Source organism: Suncus etruscus, chromosome 5, assembly GCF_024139225.1.
Source record: "Suncus etruscus isolate mSunEtr1 chromosome 5, mSunEtr1.pri.cur, whole genome shotgun sequence".
Taxonomy (NCBI): Eukaryota; Metazoa; Chordata; class Mammalia; order Eulipotyphla; family Soricidae; genus Suncus; species Suncus etruscus.
The window spans coordinates 120,262,314-120,285,461 of NC_064852.1; the positions used below are offsets into that span (position 1 = coordinate 120,262,314).

Consider the following 23,148-nt stretch of genomic DNA (forward strand, 5'->3'; position numbering starts at 1 on the left):
GAGAGAAATGAGAGAATATTTAAAGAAATAGTAACTTTCTAATATTTTGGGGGGCTACCAAAGGAATACTATTAATGAAAAAAAAAAGAAAAGAAAAAAGTAGTGCCTCAAAATTGTGCAGCATCTGTGTACTAGTGTAGTATTCAATATCATGAAGCAGATGTGCTTTTCTCCATATCATCAGCTGGCAAACTGGGGACAGAGATATTCAGAAACTTTTCCTCAGTATTATGACAAGTAGGAAAATTATGAGTTTGAGTGAATTAAGTAACAGCCACAGACAAACTAATGAGCACTTATTATATTGTTATAGTAGTAAAGATCCTTGTAGATTAAGTGTGTGTGAGAGATATCACTAGGGCCAGCTCCATTGACTCACTATTTTCTCAAAAGAGAAGTAAACCAAGCCATGAAAAATCATGGGTACACCAACCACACAGTTGAAATCTGGTCATCTCAAGAGGAGAAAGAAGACCAAGCCCCCTGCCCAAAACATGCCTACTGCATTTATCACCCATATCACCACCACTTTGCCTATAACCCTGCTTCACCATTTTTTACAATTTTTCTGCAGAGACACCAATCTGCCAAACTCCTGGTATGCTGGTATTTGGACTGATAGCACAAGCATTATTTTTGGAGTGAGTGCAGGCACCTCCCCCCATTCTCCTACTTTCAGGAGACCTGGCAGCTGAGAACATGCCCCACAAAAGTCTCAGTATCAGTAGTAGTGCTTTAAATTCCAGGTCAATTTTATTTGTTTGATTCTGTAGCCTCTATAGTAAGACACCAATTAATAGTGTGTAGCTGAGATCACTTAATATTCAGAAGCAAATGAAATAACAGAATGGTTAGCTAGCAACAAAAGCTTACTAAACCTTCTGCCAATGTCTTAATGACCTCATTGGATATACAATAATTTTCATAAATTTGCTTGTCACTGTACATTTTTATTTTCTTTCCTCTTCATTTTTCTTTTAGTTCTTTCTTTTTGTTCCTTTCTAAAATAATATTGCTCTCACTTATCTGGAAAAAATGTATTATAGTCAACTATGTCACCTAGGTGATGCATTTTCTTTAAATAATGCAAATAAAAAAAAGAGAGATGCACACCACTAATTTGTAAAAAGTAATAATTCTTTTTTTTGTGCTTGGATTATAAGAAAACTAATTTCCTGTTGTTGTTTTGGGATAACCTGTATTTAAAACTCAGATTTTTCAGAGAGAGGAGGCCTTAACTAGTATGACATGAAAAATTCATGGTAACATCCTGTCTCTTCATTTTAATTTCTAGACAAAAATATCTCTAAGTAAAAAAAGTGATGTAGATGTAGTCTTGGTTGGATTTCAGATTCTTTGCAAGTTGCTAGACTTCTCTTTTACCTGATTCCAGAGTCATCTTTGGATGATGGGATAGATGATCAGAGGAGTATCATCTATTGCAATTAGTGTTGTCTTTTATTGGTTATAAGGCTACTGATAAGTTATGATGTGCTGAGCATCAGTTTTCCCATCTGCAAAAGAAGGAATTTCTGATCAGCTTTGTATAAACAAAATGCCCAGAATTGGGTCTGGCACATCGGTTGAGTAGGCATTCAATCTATGGCAGGTGTTCCTTGTTTCTGCATGTGTGTTCCTATTTACAGAATCACCTATCAAGTTGTACTGCCAATAAATATAATCATTTTTTTGTGATTGAACTAAATAGGCTCTGATTTGGCCTGATGTCTTAAATCATGACAGATCTGGAAATGTCATTTGCTGTAAATTTCATTTTGAGCCCTTTATCATTAGAAATAATGGTAGTCTGATTAATATCTATAGTTGGCCTGAAGTCAAAATCAACCCTTTAGGTGCTTTTAAGTATATATACATTATCAAATGATGCTGAAAATAACTCTGATTATTTCACCGAGAAATAAAAAGTGCAGAACTTCAAGTAAAGAGAAGATTAATACTGCAAAGTGATATTAAGGATTTAGCTTGGTGTGTGGTCCTTGGTTAGGGTTGAATGGCTAAGAATAAGCACTATCAGTATAAATAGGAAACACTCGGGCCTTTTTGTTGTTGCATTTAGACTTATGTAAATCACCCCAGAGGTGAAAATATCTGTCATAGGGGAAGATGTGTGGTACTTTAAGAGCTATGGGCTTTAGAGCTAGCAAAAGGATTTTATGCTCTGCCCTTCCCACTCACTCAGCCTCTTGTCTTGACTTCTTTTTTTATTATTAGAGATTGTATTTTAATTAATAATTTTAATATAAAAATAGCTTAATTCCAAAGCCAACTGCATCAGAATCGATACCCAATCTACAATAAACTATACACAGAAGGGACCACTTATACTAGCAGCCCGGGGGCAAAGGAGGAAGACTATATGGAATGTATGCTAGGAACAGGGATGGAGGGAGGACAACATTGGTGGTGGGAATGCCTCTGATTCAATGTCACTATGTACCTAAAATACTAGTGTGAATCCACTTTGGTCAAAATAAAAATTATTAATAAAAAATTAACTCACTTAAAAAAAATAAACCCTAGCTAGCGAGATGGCGCTAGAGGTAAGGTGTCTGCCTTGCAAGCACTAGCCAAGGAAGGACCACAGTTTGATCCCCCGGCGTCCCATATGGTCCCCCCAAGCCAGGGGCAATTTCTGAGCGCTTATCCAGGAGTAACCCCTGAGCATCAAATGGGTGTGGCCCGAAAAATACCAAAAATAAATAAACAAACAAACAAACAAACAAACAAACCCCAGGGGCCAGAAAGACAGCACAGTAGTAGGGCATTTGACCTGCATGCAGCTGCCCAGGATGGACCTGGGTTCCATCCCCAGCATCCCATATGGTCCCCGAAGTCTGGAGCAATATTTGAGAGCATAGCCAGAAGTAAGCCCTGAGCATCACTGGGTATGGCCAAAAGACCAAAAACAAATAAATAAACCCTAGTCATGTTACCTCTATCTTCTGATATTATTTTATAATCCTCAAACATAATAGCATTTACTTTAATTAGCCTAAGTCTTAAATGAATCACATAAAAGTTTTGGTATAATAGTAGTAGTTTGTAATATATAGAAATTATTATCATTATTATTATAATAATTTTATCATCAAATCCAGGAATTTTCCCTAGGATAGAGAAAGGTCAGGTAATAAGGGAATATAAAATTATTTTAATAATTAATTTTAGTAATTAATCAAATAATTAAAAATAACATTGAGCTAAATGTATAGTCAACTATATTCTGATTAACTCGATGTACTAATTTGATATTGACTCTTGCTATGTATCTTAATGTGCATTTATACTATAATTCTCAGAATGTTTGGGGGCCATTCCTAGTGATACCCTGCTCAGTTGTATGGACTTGGTAAGCTATGTGGTGCTAAGATTCTAATTCAGGTCCTGGAATATTCTGACAATTGACATATCTCCAGCATCCTTTGAAACTAAGAATAAGCATCATCTTAGAAAACTATATTAAATTTTATTTTCTAAAAGATTAGAAAAATTTATTATTAATGTATAATCTTATATACGGTATTAATGTATAATCTTTTTTTAAGAGATTGAACAAAAAATATGAAATGCTTTATGAATTTGTGTGTCATCCTTGTGCAGGGGCCATGCTAATCTCTGTACTGTTCCAATTTTAGTATATGTGCTGCCGAAGCGAGCACAATGTGTATTCTTATAGTTAAATAAACATGCCATCTAAATTTTTTTGTCATTTCTTGTGTAACTTTATTTTTTTATATGAAAATATATCCCTGAGCTGTCACTTATCTTCCTATACATAGTACAGTTAAAGAAAGATAGTTCAAGTGGTAGAATCTAGTCCTAGTATATCTGAGGCCCTGAGTTTGATCCCTGGCTAGTGTGTCTTTCCATGAACCTCTAGCTTGGATGGCCTTGATGAGCCCTCAGGACACATGAGCCTAAATTCCATATATCTAAGTCAAGTATCACCTTAAATAACCCCTATAAGTTTTTTTTTAATAACCATTATATCACTGTAGACAAATTCAAGCCTAGTTGCTGAAGTCTTATTGACTGAATTTACTTTATTAACTGATTATTGACTGGACTTACTTTATGGTGGTGAGGAAAAGTTCTATTTAGTGCTCATAAATTCCTGTAGCCCTCCCTGCTTGTGGGTCTCAGCCAGCTAGGCCAGAGGTTCAGTGTGAGGCACAATGATGTGAAGCTGCCTTGTTGTGGGGGTCCTGCAGACCCAGAGATGACCAGGTGATGCTTGGTGGAAGTTATTCAGGTAGAAGATTTCTTAGTCAAGAAGGAGGAGTAAGAGGCATCTGAGCTCTGAGAGCTGACTAACAGATCATCCTGTCGGTCACGTTCACGTTACACTGAAGTCTGTTGCCTTGTAGTTCCAAGGTTTTATCTTCTTAAAAGTAAAACAAGATTTGTCAATCATGGCTCTGAGAGATAGTATAGTGGTTAAAACTAATTTAGTATAGTGATTATAGTATAGTATAGTATAGTATAGTATAGTATAGTATAGTATAGTATAGTATAGTATAGTATAGTATAGTATAGTATAGTATAGTAGTGATAGTATAGTGAGTAAAGCTGAAGCCACTGAGTCAGGAGTAAGCCCAGAGTTCAGCTGGGTGTCAATCAAGCATTAAAGCCACACCCTCCAAATAATAATCTCAAGCAATGAAGGGACAAAGGCCTCTGTTTACAAATCTAGAGCATCTCTTTTCATTTAACATGGTCTGAATTTTTTTTTCTGTATTTTATCCAAAGAAAGAGACAGTTCTATTTGTTTAATGTTGTTCTTTCGTTTGTTTGATTTTGGGTCACACCCAGTGACTCTCAGGGGTTACTCCTGGCTATGCACTCAGAAATTGCTCCTGGCTTGGGGTATCATATGGGATGTCGGGAGATCAAACCAAAATCCGTCCTTAGGTCAGCTGTGTGCAAGGCAAACAGCTACTGCTGCGCCACCTCTCTAGCCCCTAACATTGTTCTTGAGTGAAGAAACATTCAGAGAATAAAAATATGTGACATAATCTACTGTTAAGATCAATTTTAGGAAAAGGGAAAATGGCCCCAAATAATTATAAGTTCTTTTATGTTTCCATTTAAAAGAAACCATCAATTATCTTGAAATTTTTACTAGAATACTGAGTAGATTTCTACACAGAGAAGGCTTTCTACACAGACTTAAAAAATTCTAAAATTCTTACAGTATCAGGCAGTGTGTTATGAGCTTTCTTACATTACAGAGTCCCACAGTTATGGTTGTGAAATTTCATGGAATTTAATTACATTTACCAGTGAAGAACATGACTTTTGTAATTTTTTTAACTGGGAAGGAAAAGGAAAGAACTTTCTTAAATTCTTAGTTACTTAGAAACATCCTGTTGTATCCCCCCTTCTTTGCTGATTTACTTGATTGCTTGGTATAATACATTGTTTTCACAGTTTCTCTACTTCTAAAAATCCAGAAACAGTATTGAAGAGGAAGGCAGTTTCGCTTTCCTGATGCATTGAAAACTGGTCCAGTGACTGTATTTAAACAATGAATTCATTATTTGTGCATATTATTGAAGCATAGACATGTTTGAACGCTGTGTGAAAATGTCTTGTGTATATTAATTTTACATTTACTTTGAAACTTCCTAGTCCTTGAGGTATTTTTATGGTCAGGCACATATGCATGCAATGACTGTATGACCACCCTTAAATTATGTATTGCATCTAATGAAATTAGTTTTTTTGCTCACCCTTGGGCAACCTTTGGAAAAGACAATCGTCTCAGTTGTTTGTTTCCTGGAGAATGTTAATGATTAACTTGAAAAAGGGAGAATTTCTTTTACCCCACTGCCTAATTTTTCATAATTCCGTACAATTGCTGTATACCTTATCTTTGTTTAATATATCCCATGCAAGACATTAACTTCTACAACACTGGCATGCATGTATTTTTGGCCAAGGAGAAAGCACTGCCATACCTAAAGACTTTCATTCTCTCCATTTGGGGTGATTGTTTTTTTACATTAAGCCTTGTCCTCAGCCAGAAAATGTTGAATTCAGGCTTTGCTTTAATGGTTGTTAGATAAAGCATCAATCTGATTTATTTGGATACTAACTACCTTTTGCCTGAATCCACATAGTAACTAATGTTTTCCACATGTGCCAGCAAATCTTTATTATGTATACTCTAGCATGATGAGAAATAGGAATCATAAATGTGAATGACTCTGACTGGGCTGAGTTTCCAGCAATTGAGGAAAACACAGAATATGTTTACTAAGGTAGAGATAATAGATGAGCTACTTCCCTACCATGATGAAACTTTGATTGTTTGCCAAATTTAACTGAGTTTGGGTATACCGTTGTTCCAGGGAAAGTGATCTCTGGACCAACCCAAGAACAGTCCATAAAATGATGGGCTGAAAATAGGGACAAATTTGCTTGTCTGCTGGCTCAGTTTTAAGTATCTGGATTGGGAGTAAGGCTAGAGGCTTACTAGTAAAAATTGCCTGCATGCCATCTCTTTTAATGTAGGTAAAAGCACTTGGAGGTAAGGACTATTCTTTTCTCCCAATTTTGTTGGGAAAACTGAAGAATAAGGAAATCTAATACCTTACATTTGGTTAATGAGATCATGATTGATAGAACTGAGATTTGAATCTTGGCATCAGAACTCCTTTTATTTGGGTCTTTCTAATTTGGTAGAAATCTACATGCTTGAGTTTAAAGAGCAGGACGTGGGCTGGAGTAGTAGCATAGTGGTAGGGCATTTACTGACCCAGGATGGATGCAGGTTCGATCCTTGGCATCCCGTATGGTCCTCCAAGTCAGGAGCGATTTCTGAGCGCAGAGCCACAAGTAACCCTTGAGCACCACTGGGTGTGACCCCAAAAAAACAAAATAAATAAATGAAGAGCAGAATGAGACTTTTACTAAAAACTCCTGCATCCAAATCTCAAATTCACACTTAATTGGAGGTGGACTTGAGTCCATGATTTACCCTTTTTAGGTTGTAGTTACCCCATTTGTAAAATGGTGTTTCTATGAGAATAGATGATAGTATACACTTAATGGCTATTTTACAACTTTTCATAGTGAAGCAAGAACCTCAGATCATTTTTATTCTCCCTAAGGTTTAGATTCTATTTCAGTACCTTAAATGGGTCACAGCATGGTCCTGACATGCCACAGGCTTCTTCAATAGATATATCTTAGATTTGAAATCTTGGTCAATATTCCAGGGAGATATTTTTGCCCTTTAGGCAGAGGTAAATCCATCCAGATATCCTTCTTTTAAGTACTGAGGGCTGCATCTGTTTTAGACCAAAAATAATATCTTGTGATTGGAAATGTTTCAGTAACATTGTTTGTGTATTTTTTTGAAGCAGAGGTTACAATTATTAGCGACACCAGGAATTTCAGACATTTAAACACAGCCTGACTTCTCCAGAGCAAACCACATCCCTGTGCAATTATTAGTTTATCTAAATACCTTCCATTCAAACTCTGAACTGGAGCCAGTCACCGAGGGAGGTGTGCCCCAGAAGACACACTCTGCTCGTATTGTCAGGGGCCAGCAGACAAACCTGAACCTTAACTCGGGGTGGCAATAATAGCGACTTGGTTCGATTAGCTAGTAATTTGCTACCTGGCTTGGGTCACTTCCTAGTCACTGCCAATTTGGCTAAGTTATTCCAACTCTCTGTTCGAAGTTGACCTTAAGGATTTAAGAGAATTAAAAACAGGGCTTTCCTTCCCTTAGAATCCACTCCCTGTCACATGATCTCTTTATAGCTCCCATTTCAGCAAGTGTCTTAAACTCCTACATCTGTGTCTGAGAAGGAAACACAGGCACCCAAACACATTTGAAAAGGGGGGGTTAAAAAAGCATATTTATTAAAATCTTGATGATCACAATTATAGATGAAGAAGTAAAATATGGAGCTGAAGTTTTGAAATATGTTTTCTTTGTTTAATCTTAATAATTTTCACAGATAGTGTCATTCTGAGAAAGAAAGTATCATACCTTTCTTTTTTATTTTTTTTATTATACCCTTAATGGAGAAGGGAAACAAAATGATTTGATGTGTGGTATTATGTGAGAAGATAGAAATCATTTTTAGAAACAACCTCCCCATTCATTCATTCACAACTACTGTGAAAGAATAACCATGATCTTCACTAATAGTTGAGTAACCAAGGCTTACAACAGAAGACATTGGTATTTGAGGATACATAGGGAACAGGGTGAAGATTTGAACCACACTGTCCAGAGTCTGTTTTCCAGTGATTTTTTTGGTGTTGTTTTAAGGTCATACCCCGTGGTTCTCAGGGATTACTCCTGGCTCTGTGCTCAGAAATTGCTCTTGGCAGGCTCTGGAGACTATATGGGTACTGGGGATCAAACCAGGTTGGTCCCGAGTCAACCACAGATGCCCTACCCACTGTGCTATCATACCAGCCCCCTTCGGTGAATTTTTGGGTAGCATATATATTTGGGAAAGGAAAAAGAGAAAGATTTGCAACCTTACCCTTGGTTCCAAACATGTCAGTCATCACTGTGATGAGTCTGGCAAGCTAATATCAGTTGTCTATTTGTACTAAACTATCAAACATGTCTTTGGTTCCACTGTACCATGGCTGACATACGTTCATCACAAAGCTGATGATTTTACCCTGCTCTGCATTGGTAGTTTTGGAAACTACTCTTAGGCCCTAGGAAGAAGACTGGGAGCTCCTCAATACTGTCAGGAAGAACGTGAAGTGAACTCACTTGTTGTTTAGGAAGATAGTTGTCAACAGAATGCAGAATGAATGAGGAGATAAATCAGAGATGGTTGAGTAATATTACAGTAGGGAGGGCACATGTCTTGCTTGTATTCAGCCAAATGAGTTCTATTCTGGAAGCTGCATAGAGTCCCCTGAGCCCTATTTGGGGGGGGGTCCCTGACAACAAAGCCAGAGATAGCTATGAGCACTGCTGGCCCCCAAACAACAATAATAACCCAAAGGAGAAAGGCTTCAAGTTAGCCAGTTTGGAAGGCATTTTGCTGCTACAAGCAAGAAAGAGAGGACCTGAGCAACTTTTTCTCACACCAATATAGAATCACTCAGACCTTCCACAAGTTAGTATACAAGTTTGAATATCTTAATAAACAGTCGAGACAATGACCAAATTTCTCTCTTTGATCACCTCTTCTGCTTCAGGTTTGTGGGCAGAGGACATAGTGGAGGGGGGCGAGTCTGAAGTACAAGTGTCCCTGGCTAACCTAAAGTCAGGCACTCTGGAAGTTGGAAAGCATAATGGAAAGAAGTCATTACTCCTACTTGATGTGGAAAAATCTCTGAGTGTTTTTAGACACATAAAAAACAACCCTACCAAATGCCCTACCAAAATATATAAATTGAAATAATGCTGAAATCTAGTACAGGGATTAAAGATAATGGCAAACACTGCTAATAGAAAGCAGCTCCTGGAAAGGATGGCCATGCCACATACATACATCCCTGCTGCCTCATTTCTAGCTGTTGGGAAACAGGTGCAGGGGGGGTAGAATTCCCCTTTTTATTTTTCTGGTTTAAAGACAAACAGGTCTGTCTTCTGTAAAAACTGCATGCAGATGTAAGGTGCATAAGATGGGTGTGGCTGTGTTTCTTCAATTTTAAGACTCAGTTCTGCTGTTTTGGATCATAGGGTGGTGTCCTAGAGAATGCCCAGACCTGGTTTGAAACAACCTTCATCAGTGAAAACCTTCTGGGTAGAAGAGAGGTCGGAGCAGAGAGGAAGGTAAGGATGAGTCTAGTTGTGAGGTAAGGCAACATCTTTCATGGCTCTTCAAAGGTCACATGACAAATATTCAGCCATGTCTCATGATATTTTGGGGAGCCACCAAGGTTATGATATTAAGACTGATGGAAAGGGGTCTTAATACCAATGTTTTTACCTTAGGATGATTCTTTAAGCAAAAATGGAGGTAATGCAAACAAGGAGAGAGTTCTGCAGTATTCTTGGAAAAGAAAATGAAAATCTGAGCTACGTTAATTAAAAGGAGAAGAGAATTGATGAAAGATATTAAGTACTTAGACCATTCTGGGCTTGGTGACCTGGTGTAATCTGAGGGGTGGATGAAGCCTCAGGATACCAGTTTGGAGAGATGATGTGGGCCTTCCCTGAGATAAATAATAAAGAGCAAATGATCAGATGGATTAATTTGAGATCAACACATTTGAACTCCATAGGTGTCGATAGAAGATCAGGGGAGAGAGAACAGAAGCTCAGTCTCAATAAGTAGGAAGTAGTACATTGGTAAAGATAAAAAAGAAAAGAACTAAATATCCAAGCCAAAACCCACAATAATAGAATCAAGAGACTCAAACTATAACAATCTAAACTTAAAATGGGCCTGTTTTATTGGCAGGCCAGGGGGCAAATACTGGTGGTATAGGATGCACTCTGGGAACAATGGTAGAGGGAGGTGGACACCAATGGTGGGATTGGCCCTGATTCATTGTATGTCTTACATCCGACTATGAAAGACTTTGTAAATCACAATGGTTTCAATACAATACAATAAAATAAAAATTAATTAGGAAGTGAAGGGTGGCAAGGCCCTCTCAGCTGCCAACCTCTGGAACACAAAAGGGAAAGGTGAGGTTTCAAGTGATATAATAGGTCAAAATGGCCTAGAGGAAGTTCATGACATGTCATTCAAATTTACTTGGGTGTGAGAGTATTTTTGCTCCTCAGGAGTCCCCTCCTTGGAGCATTTGGGGAGCCCAGAACATGGGAAACACCTGGTGTATTTATCCAATGACTTTCTGCTATTGTCCCAGTGAAATCCTCTCTAAAGTTCCAGGAATCGCAGAAACAGGAGCTCATGCACAGAGGAAGTTGGATGGTGCAAGAAACACAGGATGGATGCATCATTCTATAGCTTCTTGAGAAAAGGGTCAAGGTTTTAAATGGCCACCATATGGGGGCAGGCAGGTGGCTGGCACAGGTTTCTGTTCTGCTTTTGCTACACAGGCTCCCTTCCAGTGTGCTGTCAGAGGGGTTTTCGCACAAAGTGCTTCCCAATGCCTCTTGCCAGGCTCTGCCTTGACAGAGAACCCTCCTGCCGATGCAGGCAGCAGGTGCTAGACTGGGCTAAGCCCAGTACTCGCCCGCAGTTATGCCATCAACCTCTTTCTGCTCTAATGCTTCATGACAACCACCTACCTGGCCTCTGATGATGGCAGCAAACCTTTGCAAAACTGATGGGGGATTTCATACCGCGGAGTGACTTTCTGTGTGAGATGAAGCAGAACACTAGGGTTCCTGTTGCCAGTGGGAGACAGAAGGTTGAGAGTTAGGGCCTGAGAAACAGTGGTTATTTGAAAATCCAAATTTGCTGTGAACTCACCGTCCTCCTCAATGCTGTATGTGGACACATTTATTTTCTCTTCAATGCAGGAGGCCCAGCTGTACTTAAAAATGGCTACCAGAAAGATGATCCTGGGACAGGAGTCCACATGCTGTTAAGTAACATAGATGCTTGGCAATGAATAGAGTGAAAGGATGCTTCCACTCTGCCTCAAGTAGGCTAAAATCCCATATTATCCTTACTTGTCTGGATCAGGCAGAATGTTTTGGGTGAATGATACAGGAGATTTATGCTTATTCAGCAGTTTGTAGCCAACAATTGATGTAGTGCCACTTAGCATCCCTCCTTTGTACCCATCAAGTCCACATTTTACTCCCAAGCCTCTGTTGTTCTTTGGCTTATCAAAATTATTAAAGTGAAATTAAACTTAGTTTTGTTTTCTGGCCTTCAGGGAAGGAAAATATAAAGATATATTTAACTTATGAGGACATAAAGAACAAAGTGACTATCATAGAGGTCAAATCAGAAAACGTTGTTGTAAGAAAACCAAGTGAAATACTGTATGCAGCACAGTTATCCAGGTGCCTAGGGAGAGGTAAGTCTCTCTATATTTAAGCTTTCATTGCAAGGACATTTGCCATTTTTTATCAGTGATTTGTTGTTAGTATATTTCCTGCTCTTTATGACTGTGGGGTGAGGTGGGATGTGGGAAGAGAGGATCAGTAAAGTGGTTCATTTCTATATATATTTTTGTTAGACTTTTATGGAATAACTTTATGACTATGTGGAGTCTGGTAATCAAATATATGGAATTGGGACCCCCAAAATGGGTGAACAAATTAAGAAGTTGTAGTACATTAAGCACAATGAAATACTACGCTGCTCCAAGAAAAAACAAATTATACAATTTTGTTGCAACATTGATAGAACTAGGGAATATCCTACTGAGGGAAGTGAGTCAGAAACAGAGATAAACACAGAATGATCACTCTCATATGTGGGTTTTATAGATACAGAGGAGGGTGACAGCAAAGAGCCAAAGGCAATACAATGGGATAAATGATTCACACAACTAAGTTTGGTCGTGGTGGGGTTAGGAAGAGATTTTGGAAAGGAGAAATGTTAGGGTCATTGGTGGAGGGAGGTGGGTTTATTAGTAATGGCTGTTTTGTTGGAATTAAGTGCAAGGGAAACTATCTTTAATAGTATTGTAGAAACAGACTCTCAATCCACTAAAGAAGTGTTTGTTTAAAGAAAAAGAAATGGGTATCTCACTAATCTCTAAAAGAATTGGAACTCCACGGTATTTCTTATATTATCAAATTGATAAAAGAGCCATCAAGTTGAAGATGGCCTATAATGAAAATATATATCTGCAGAAAACACTTTAAAGCAAAAGTTACCTCTTTGTCTTTCCTCTGCTCTCTTACTGGGAACTCTGGCCATCCCAGGACTGGCTCTGCCCCATGCATGTTGCATCCATCAGAGAATAATTTTCTAATAAGCAATGATGAACCCATTTTGATGACAAAGATAATTGTAAAGATAAAGCTGATTAAAAAGCTTCTTCTCATGTGCACAGATTTAAATAGTTTTTTATTATACTTTCTTTTTTTTTATAGACACTCTGAATATTTCTTATAGTGCAGGTACTGTTCTCTGAACTGTTTGAATATTTTAAAAATTGACTTACTTAAGCCTCCACAAACCTATGTGAGGTAAGTAATATTATTATCCACTTCACACAGTTGATGAAACAGAAGCAAATGAGGTCAACCAACACAGACTGAGTCTACTCTCTTAATCACTGCTCTGCCTCTATCTTCTGCGTTGCAGGAAGAGTCATGCTACATTTCAAAGAGTACATCAAGCTTTGAGGATAATTTTTCCCATATGAACTTGGGTGTCTTACAGGATATCTTACTAAGCTTCAGAGAAATTTTAATTTTGTAGTTTTCTCTTAAAAATTGGAAATTACTCATAATTGGCTGTTTTAACTTTGAGCATTTGTATTTTTTTTTGAGCATTGAGTTTTTCTTTAATATCAAAGCCTTTGTCATTTTCTTCCTCTCCCCTCATGTCCTCATAAATTTAAGATAAAAAATTGGACAATTGTAGCACTCAACAGATGCTCACAAGTACATTTCTCTCTGGAAACCTTGCAGGGTATGTTCAGGTCCAAAGAACACAACCTCCCATTATCTTTGATCAGTGAGAAGGTATAGGATGTGGGTGGAAAAGGTAGCAGGTTCCAAGTATTAATGTTTCTAGAGCCATCGGTGGTGAGAAATCTTGTTGATAGAGTTTGGAAAGTAGAGCGCTTTTCCTGGAGCTGCTTACAATTTTTCTTCTACCTACCCACCCCATGATGCAGCCTCATGGTTGATTCCTGGCATTGGTCAACATTCTAGAGAATGAACTCCTACCTTATTTCTCACCTCCAACAAGTCTTGCCTTACCTCCAGATACCAGAAACTTGAGATGATAGTGCTAATGGGCTGATCTCCAAGACCTGGGCTGAACAGAGCCAGTTAAGTATCTCAGTGACTTGAGGGAGACTGAGCTGGCATATATGTCAGAGATTTAAGGAAAGTATTAAAAGAAAGCTTGCAAAGCACAATGAACCAAGACTTGCTTTAGTAAAATTTTTTGTTGTTGTTTTTAGGCCACACCTGGCAGTGCTCAAGGGTTATGGGATGCCTTTTAGGATACCAGCAATCAAACCTGGGTCCATCCTGGGTCAGCCGCATGCAAGGCAAATGCCATACCAATGTGCTATTTCTCCAGCCCTCTCTAGTAAGGCTTTAGAAAATGGATACATATATTTTGAGGTCACATTCAGTGGTGCTCACGTCTTACTAATAGCAAATTTTAAGGCATCATGGGGTTCTGGGCTCAAACTTGAGTTAGTGGTTTGCAAGGCAAACATTGTATTCTCTATCTCTCATTTTTGAGGGGCACAGCCAGCAATGCTCAGTGGTTACTCCTAGCTCTGTGCCCAGAAATTACTCCTGGAAGACTCAAGAAACCATATGGGAAGCTGGGTATTGAACTTGGGCCTGTGTGCTGTGTACAAGGCAAATGTCCTACCCACTTTAGGTTCTGTTTGTTTTATTTTGGGGTCACACCTGGCAGTTGTCCAGGCTGCCCAGAAATAACCCCAAAGTAAGCATGCATTATTACAGCAATGGATTACCTGTTGTAAGATCTTTCTTGTCCCAAACTACAAATTTTAAATGAGAAGAGTAACTAGTGGAAAGAAAACAAATCCAGTATTGAAAAGAAAACTTATTATCTTTAATGAATGAAAAATTTCAAACACATATCAAAAACATTAAGTGAAAGAAGTGAAAAGTCAAGAAGAAAAAGAAAATAGATAAGGAAAGCAAGTTCAAGAGATCTAGTAAATAAATCATAACCATTACTGGAGGAGGAAAAATGGAAGGGATTAAATGAAACAGTAGTTATGGTGTGTTCAGGAGGGTGTAGTCGCATGCAGCATGAATATTAACACATCCCTGAGATGCGTAGTATGAATATGAGCACATCTCTGAAGAAACACTTAGTTTTCACATTGGCCCACCTCATCAAATCTCAGTAAGGATGAAGATTAAAAATACTCTCAAATGAACATACAATTAATCATCAGTTTCTCTGCATTTTTATTCATTTTATATGGGTGCATTAAAGGAGAAGGTATTTTAGCTTTGCTGAAAAAGATACCAATAGTTAAGAGCACCTATTTTTATTAGGAAAATTTAATCAGGAATTTTAATAAAGAAGACATATCAAGTCCTGCTTTAGAGCATAGGAGTTCAGTGGGGGTAGATTGGATAATTTTTAAGTATTAGGATACTTAAACATTTATATCTCTAAGATAGTACAACAATGGTGTGTTTTCTATTTATATATACTATGAGAGAAGAAGCAAAAATTTCTGTAGGCCTATTCAAATTCTAGAGAGTATTTATTGACTGGACTGAGACTAAATTTGATTTAGCTGGAAAAGCAGACAATGTTCTTGGAGAGTTAAAATTAAGTATGTGAAAAAATTGGAAGAAATCATGCTGGCAAGATTCAGGAACAGGGCAAGGAGTTAAGAAAGGTTAAGAAAGGTCAGAATTAAGCTAGAGTCAGATGACTTATTTTACTGGAATGGCACTCTTCAGAGTATTTTAATGGATTGGGCACTCATCAGGGTCTTTAAAATTAGAGTATTTCAATCTTCAACATGACTATGAGTTAAGCACATTCCCATTATTCAGATGAGGAAATTGAGGCAAAAAGAAGCTAACTTGCCCAAGTTCGTATCATTAGTTCAATAGTGGAGTCAGGCAGTCTGGCTCCAGAGCCCTTGCCCAAGAATGTTGACATAGGAAGGATTTGATTTTTCAGTACCGGTCGACCTTAGGAACCATATCTAGTGGTTTCAGACATAAGAGCATAGTGTTGGCTAAGCCACCCTCACACAGACCCACTGCAGTAGCTGACACACATGATCATTTGTCGCATCTGTGGCCTTATCTGAGTGCTCTTAAACCATGGGTAAATGATCCCCAGGCTGTCTTTAAGATAATTAGAAACAAATGGAAAATAGTTCTCTTAGATTATCAAGAGCATATCAGCAAAACTTGTGTCTTAAAATGTGCATTCAATTTCTAATATTAAAAAACATAGTTAAAGCCATATGTTGGATATTATCACGCATCTTTGTGAAATTAGTAGGAGAACCCATTTGAATAACCATTTTGTTTGGATCAAACTTACTGGAGATTTCTTTTTTTTTTTTTACTCTCTCTTTCCTTTTACTTCTGACCCTTCTAAAAATTCAAATATGAAAGAACTCTGGTGTGCATATGTGTGTGCATCTATGAGAGAGACACACACAGAGGGGCAGTCAGAGAGAGTGACAGAGACAGTGAAAGAGAGTGGGAAAGAGAGAGAGGAAGTGTGTGTATATGTGTGTGTGGGGTGTAGGTGTGGGTGGCTGGGGATGGGGGCTGGCTGGACAATGGGGGTGTGAGTGGATTTCATTTTGGAAGAGTATTAGTATTAGTTTGGGGAGATGGGCAAAGAAACCAAGAATTGTTCAAGAATATGTTTTGGTACTTAATAATACATGTTATATACAAACCTTTCTGTTTCCTACATTTAATTTTTTGGCCTAGAACTTTGGCAGAATGGAGTCTGGTTTGCTCTGTCTAATCTTCTAGTTATTCCTTTAACTGCCTAATGACCATATCATATTGCTCCAGGAGAAAGGCTTTTAAAAGTTTTGCCCAATCAACGCTTGGGAAACTTTAATCATTGTTGTTTTGCTAATTTCCCCATTTAAGGTCATCATACGTAAGTAAACACTGGGTTGTCTGGATTTACTGAAATGAACAGTCCTTTACAAAATATGCCTTCAACATTACCTTCTATTTCTGGGGAATGCAAAACACGGTTGGAGTTACTTTGTTGTATTTGGGAAACATAAAATGTTACCCGGACATTCAATGCAAACCAGAGGAGCTATCTACGCATTGTCCAAACAGAAATTCCTAGTGGGTCTTACTAAATGATAGAAGAAAATTTTTTCAAAATTGTCAATTCAAAAATCTAAAGTCCAGTGGATTTCTGTAAATTTAAGATACAAACATATTTTGCAACATAGTCTGTCTTGTAATTAAGAAGTTAGATTGCCACTTACCAGGATTTTCACAAACAACATGGCAAAGAAATAGATGGCTTAATACAATGTGAAAAGAATAAAGACCCATTTCCCATAACTGAAATCAAAGGGCCTTAGCCAAGGTATGTAAAACAAAAATCAGGAATAAACATGAAAACAGTAGATTTAGTTTGCTTTAAGTAAAGTTGAACAACAACAAAATCTCTTAATTGTAGGAGCTGAATCAGCAAATAAGAGAAACATCTACCAAAGAATCAACCCTATATTTACAACCCACTTGAGGTTTTTCACTCTGACAGAGTAGTCACTAAGTATAGATGGTCCTCCCACTGTTGGTTTGTAGGACTTTAAATTTGTCTCTTTCTTTGGTCTGGGCCCCAGGATATATTCTAGGTTAAGTCCGTGTCACTTTGTGTTTTTTAATTGATGCTACATCTATAACAAAGAGGCTGAAATTTTCCATGAGGAGATTTTCTATGTAAAAACCAAATGAAGAGCTCACCTAACTGCTTAACAAGAGCAAATGTAAAGACCAGTGGGCCTAATGCCATCAGGCATGGTTAATGTGGCCTAGGTATCTACTTTGTATTAGGTATTTCATTAGAGTCATCATGATAAACATGTCTCAGTTCTTCCATTCACAGCTCTGTATTCTTCCCAGAGAGATGATAGACTATTTCAGTTTAGGACAAGCAGAAGTAGAAGAGAAACAAGGTGAAAACAATAATAGCAAAAACAACATCAATCCCCTAATCATTATCATACCCCTTGTTATACCCCTCAGTATATCTCTTGTGTTCAAAGGAGGGAGGAAGAACACTTTGAATGAGGGACTCATGAAGATCAGGTAGAGAAGAAAGCTGTATGGGGCTTGGAAGAGAGAGAGACAGAGACAGAGAGACACAGAGAGACAGAGAGACACAGACAGAGACAAGCAGAGACAAAGAGACAGACAGAGAAACAGAAAGACAGAGACAGAGAGAAAAAGAGATACTGCAAGAGAGAAAGAGACAGACAAAAAGACAGAGCCTCTCTGAGAAAGAGAGAGAAAGAGAAGAGAGAGAATGGCTGAGATATGGTGTGGGAGAAGTCATTGGTTCAGGACCTTGAGAGCTACCAGCTAGTAGATGTTTGAAAACTGATTAGTACAGAAAGAAAAGAGTAGTCACTGGGATTCACAGAAGACAGCTATGGCAAAGAAGCACAGTATTAACCACCAAAATGTAATGGGAAAAGGACAAATTTTGATTATCTTCCAAAGGTAGATAAAAGAAATGTAATAATTTTGTTCTCAAATTCCTCAACTTTAAGCTTTTAGCACCTCTTGTCTACTTCCTGCTCCTCCTTCACCCACCCTAAGGATATGTATTCTACTCTACTCCACTCCACTCTACTCTACTGTCTAATGTGCCGAATCTACTATACTCTGCTGTACTTTACTGCATTCTTCCTCTCCTCTCTTCTCCCTCTCTTCTCTTCCTCCTCTCCCTCTCCCCTCTTTTCTCCTCCTCTCCCCTCCTCTCCTTTCCTCTCCTCTCTTCTCCTCTTCCCTCCCTTCTCTTCCCTCCCTCACCTCCTCTCTTCTCTTTCTCCTCTTCCCCTCCTCTCCTCTCTTCTCCTCTCTTCTCCTCTCTTCTCCCTTCCTCTCCCTCTTCCTCTCCTCTCTCTCCCCTCTCCTCTCTTCTCCTCCTATCCTCTTCTTCTCTCCTTTTCTTCTCTTCTTCTCCCTCTAATGGATTTTTCTCAGCTCTTCCCCTTAGTGATCTCATCAGTCTCTTTTCCTGGCCCTTCTGTTTCTGTTAGCCTTTTTCTTTAACAGTAGGGTAGGAACTCAATCCAATGATAGCTCTTTTATGTCTCAAGCCTTATAAAGAAGAGTGAGAACTGAGATGACATTGACATCCCAGAGCACCCCAGATATTAGTAAGGTCTTCAGTGTTATGAAAATAAAAGAAATTATCAGAAGATAATATTAAAAAAGAAATAGTTATAGTTGCATTAAATTTTATGTGATTGGTGAATAGTTAGAGCTGAATATTCCCTGGGAAAGAAAACATTGAGGGAAGATGATGATTTCAGCCTTAGAAGCTAAAATATTAAGCCTGTGTTTGCCTTAATTATATTGAGTTGACATAATTTTAAAGAGAAAGATCATTTTTAAGTATAATGCTCAGATAAAGCTTTACAAATTTTTTTGTTTTTAACAAAAAGTTAAATATTTAGGCTTTGAAAGACTTTAACAGATATTCTAAAGAATAAAAGATATTGATATCATATTGTCTGATATTTTGATTATCCTATATACAATAAGAAATTACATAAAATTTCTGAGATAGGGCTGGTGAGAGAGTACAGTGGGTTGGGTGCTTGCTTTATAGAAAACTGATCTGGGTTTGAATTTCAGTACCATATATGGTCCCTTGAATCCTGTCAGAAGTAAGTTCAGCACCTGGAGAGAGCTGTGAACACTGCTGGGTATGGTCCACGTAAGAAGTAGAAAGGAGGGAGGAGGAAGGATATAGAGGAAGACAGGGAGACAAACAGAAAGATAAATGAAGAAGAAGAAAGTTTATGAAATAAAGAATAATGTAAATAATATTTTAAAATGATAATATTAGACAGGTGGGAAGAAGAGGGGCATAAGAGAAACACTATTTGTGGTGATAAAAGATAAGTAATTAAGAAAGAGGTTGATAAAAATGGAACAAATATGAGAAATATGTTTTAAAGAAGGGCTATATTTAGAGTTTAATTTAGTTCTCAGAAAGATCTGGATTCAGCCCCTGTATAGAGGTTTCATTTCTGTGTGATCTCGGTAAATGTAATTATTCCATATTTCTCCAAGTCTCTGTTTCCTCACCTGTAAAAAAAAAAGTCAGGAGTGGAGGCCAGAGCAGTGGCGCAAGCAGTAGGGCATTTGCCTTGCATGCACTAGCCTAGGATGGACCGTGGTTCGATCCCCAGCGTCCCATATGGTCCCCCAAGCCAGGAGTGATTTCTGAACACATAGCCAGGAGTAACCCCTGATATCACCAGGTGTGGCCCCAAAACTAACTCCCCCCAAAAAGTCATGAGCTTTTTAGCATATCACTGAAACACTAGTCAGATGGAAAAATACCAAACACAAAATTTGATAGCATAAGATTATAAAAGTAATGGAATCATGATCAAGAATCAATAGGACCAGAGGCTAATCATCCCGTCTCCCATCCCTCGGAAACAACTGCACACGTTGGGTCACATCTGTTAGTTCTTAGTGTGGAGGACGCAGCACACCCTCACCATCACTGCAGGATTTGTTTGTTTGTTTGTTTTTGGGCCACACCCGATGACGCTCAGGGGTTACTCCTGGCTATGCGCTCAGAAGTCGTTCCTGGCTTGGGGGACCATATGGGACACCAGGGGATGGAACCGCGGTCCATGCAAGGCTAGCGCAGGCAAGGCAGGCACCTTACCTCTAGCGCCACCGCCCGGCCTCTCACTGCAGGATTTTTACCCTCACTCAAAATGGCAAAATGCAATATGTGTTTAATATATTATGGCTAAAATTATATGCTTTTGTGTGAGTATTTGTCTGTTTTGGCAGGTCACGGCGTGGTATGGCTCTCTGACTCACAGTTTAAAATTTTGGCTCTTTCTGTTGAACTTGTTCGCCACCCCTGGTTATGGCAATACTCATTTCTTGTTAATTTGCTAGAGTGCTTCCACAAAGCTTCACAACCAGGTGGTGTAATAGTGGAGATTTACTGCTACACAGTTTTGAGGTGAGAGGTCTAAAATCAAGGTACTCACAGGGCTGGCTCCTGGGAGACTCGGATGCAAGGAAAGAATACCAAGCCTCCTGAGCTTTTGGATGAGAAGCAAATTCTATCTCTTCTGGTGGCATCAACTTTTCTCTGTCTAAATTTTTCAATATTGTTTATATTATATAAATTTTTATTTTATTAGTTATATTAATACTATTTATAATATTTTATATTTATATATTACTTATAATTTATATTATATTTACATTTTGTTTACTTTTAATTTTATTTATTTTAAAGGGGAGGATTGCTAAATATTTATCTGTCTATTCACAGAGACACTTGGTCAATCATGACAGACATTTCTATATACCCCTGTCTGATCAACTGGGTCATGCAGTGCCAGGGATCAAACTTAAATCCTTGTCCATACAAACCATATATCTCTGAGCATTGATATATCTTCCTGGCCCCAAATTCCCTACTACCCCCATCATTTTCAAAGAGGTATCAGTCAAATAAAATTTAGGCCTTATCTATAATTTTGTTTAAACTTAATTAAGCTTTCTTCAAATAAGGTCACATGGTAAGGTATTCGTGTTGAGATTCCAATATCTTTTTTTTTTTTTTTGGCTCTCTGATATATGGGCAATGAATGGTGCTCAGTCACTGCTTCTAGCTCATTGCTCAAGGGTTATTTCTGCCAGTGCTTGGAAGAAATGAAGGGCCAGGATCAAACTCAGGTTTCCGCATACAAATCATGTGATTTAGCCCTTAGATATCTTTCTGACACACACCAGTATCTTTCTTTTTCTTCCTTAAGAACACAATAGAACTCATAATTCAACGAATGATTTCTAAGGGTTCAATCAGGAAGACTTTACAAATATTTTACATGTGAATTTTCTAAATCAGTTTTGCGATTTCAGACAATCACAGTTTTTCACATCTGTAAGCATGATAAAAATATGCTTTTTGTTGATGGTAGTAGGTAAATAGTTATGAAGAATAAAACAGAATAAAACTGGACTTTTGGCTTCCAACAAAATGAACTTGCTTTGATGAACTGCTTTTTCATTTTATTTCTCTGTCAGAGTAGAAGCCTCTTCACATTAAGCTTTTGATTAAGGATATACAAAATTTATTCCTCTAAAATAGTTGTCTAATACATCATCAAATTATAATTATAATTAATTTAATTTTCATAGAAATAAGCAGGCATACAAACATAACTATACAGAAAATAAAACCACTGCCATAAATTTCTCTACAGCAACATGCTGTGAAGAGTTTGATTAAAAATTTTTGTTCACTCAAAAATAGGGAGACAGGATGAAATAACAAAGCTTAGAGCAGAAATCAATGAAGTGGAAACCCAAAAACAATCCGAAAGATCATCAAAAGCAGAAGTTGTTTCTTTGAAAAAATAAATAAGGTTGATAGACCATTAGCAAAACTCACAAAGGAAGAGAGAGAAACTTGATAACCCATATTAGAAATAAAAAGATCACTACATAAATTGCAGAGATTCAAAGGGTAATCAGAGACTACTCTGAAAAGCTTTTGCCACCAAATATGAGAATCTGGAAGAAATAGATAAATACTTAGATTCCTATAACCTTCCACAGTTGAATAAAAATGATGTAACATATCTAAACAACCCTATCACCAATGAGGAAATTAAAAAGGTAATCAAATGTCTACACAAAAACAAAGGCCCAGGCCCAGATGGATTCACTAATGAATTCTTTCAAACCTTTCAAGAGGAACTACTACCAGTCCTGTCCTGAATCTTGCCTGACATTGAAAAAAACGGGTACACTTCCAAATAGCGTTTAAGAAGCCAACATCACCTTGATACCAAAACCAGGCAGAGATACTGCCAAAAAAGAAAATGACAGACCAATATCCCTGATGAACACAGATGCAAAGATCCTCAACAAAATCCTGGCAAAGAGGATCCAATGCCTCCTCAAGAAGATCATTCACTATGATCAAATATGTTTCATCCCAGGAAATCAAGATGGTTTAACATCTATAAATCTATCAACATAATACACAACAACAACAAGAAAAATGAAAATCACATGATCATATCAATAGATGCAGAGAAAGCATTTGATAAGATCCAACAACCATTCTTAATAAAATCTCTCAGCAAGATGGGGATGAAAGGAACCTTTCTCATTATAGTTAAGGCCATCTATTACCATTCAATGGCAAACATCCTCAATGGATAAAAACTAAAAGCCTTTCCTCTAAATTCTGGTACAAGACAATGCTGTCCACTCTCACCACACCTGTTCAAAATAGTATTGGAATTACTTGATATAGCGATTAGGAAAGAAAAAGATATCAAGTG

The 23,148-nt window shown here is 37.8% G+C and overlaps 1 non-coding gene across 1 annotated transcript; it reads right to left on the reverse strand.

Annotated features, from left to right (window-relative positions):
• Positions 1-3,576: 3,576 nt before the first annotated feature.
• Positions 3,577-3,680, reverse strand: LOC126010682 (U6 spliceosomal RNA). The gene has a single exon (XR_007496698.1). It is a non-coding gene; the product is annotated as a U6 spliceosomal RNA (small nuclear RNA).
• Positions 3,681-23,148: the final 19,468 nt, after the last annotated feature.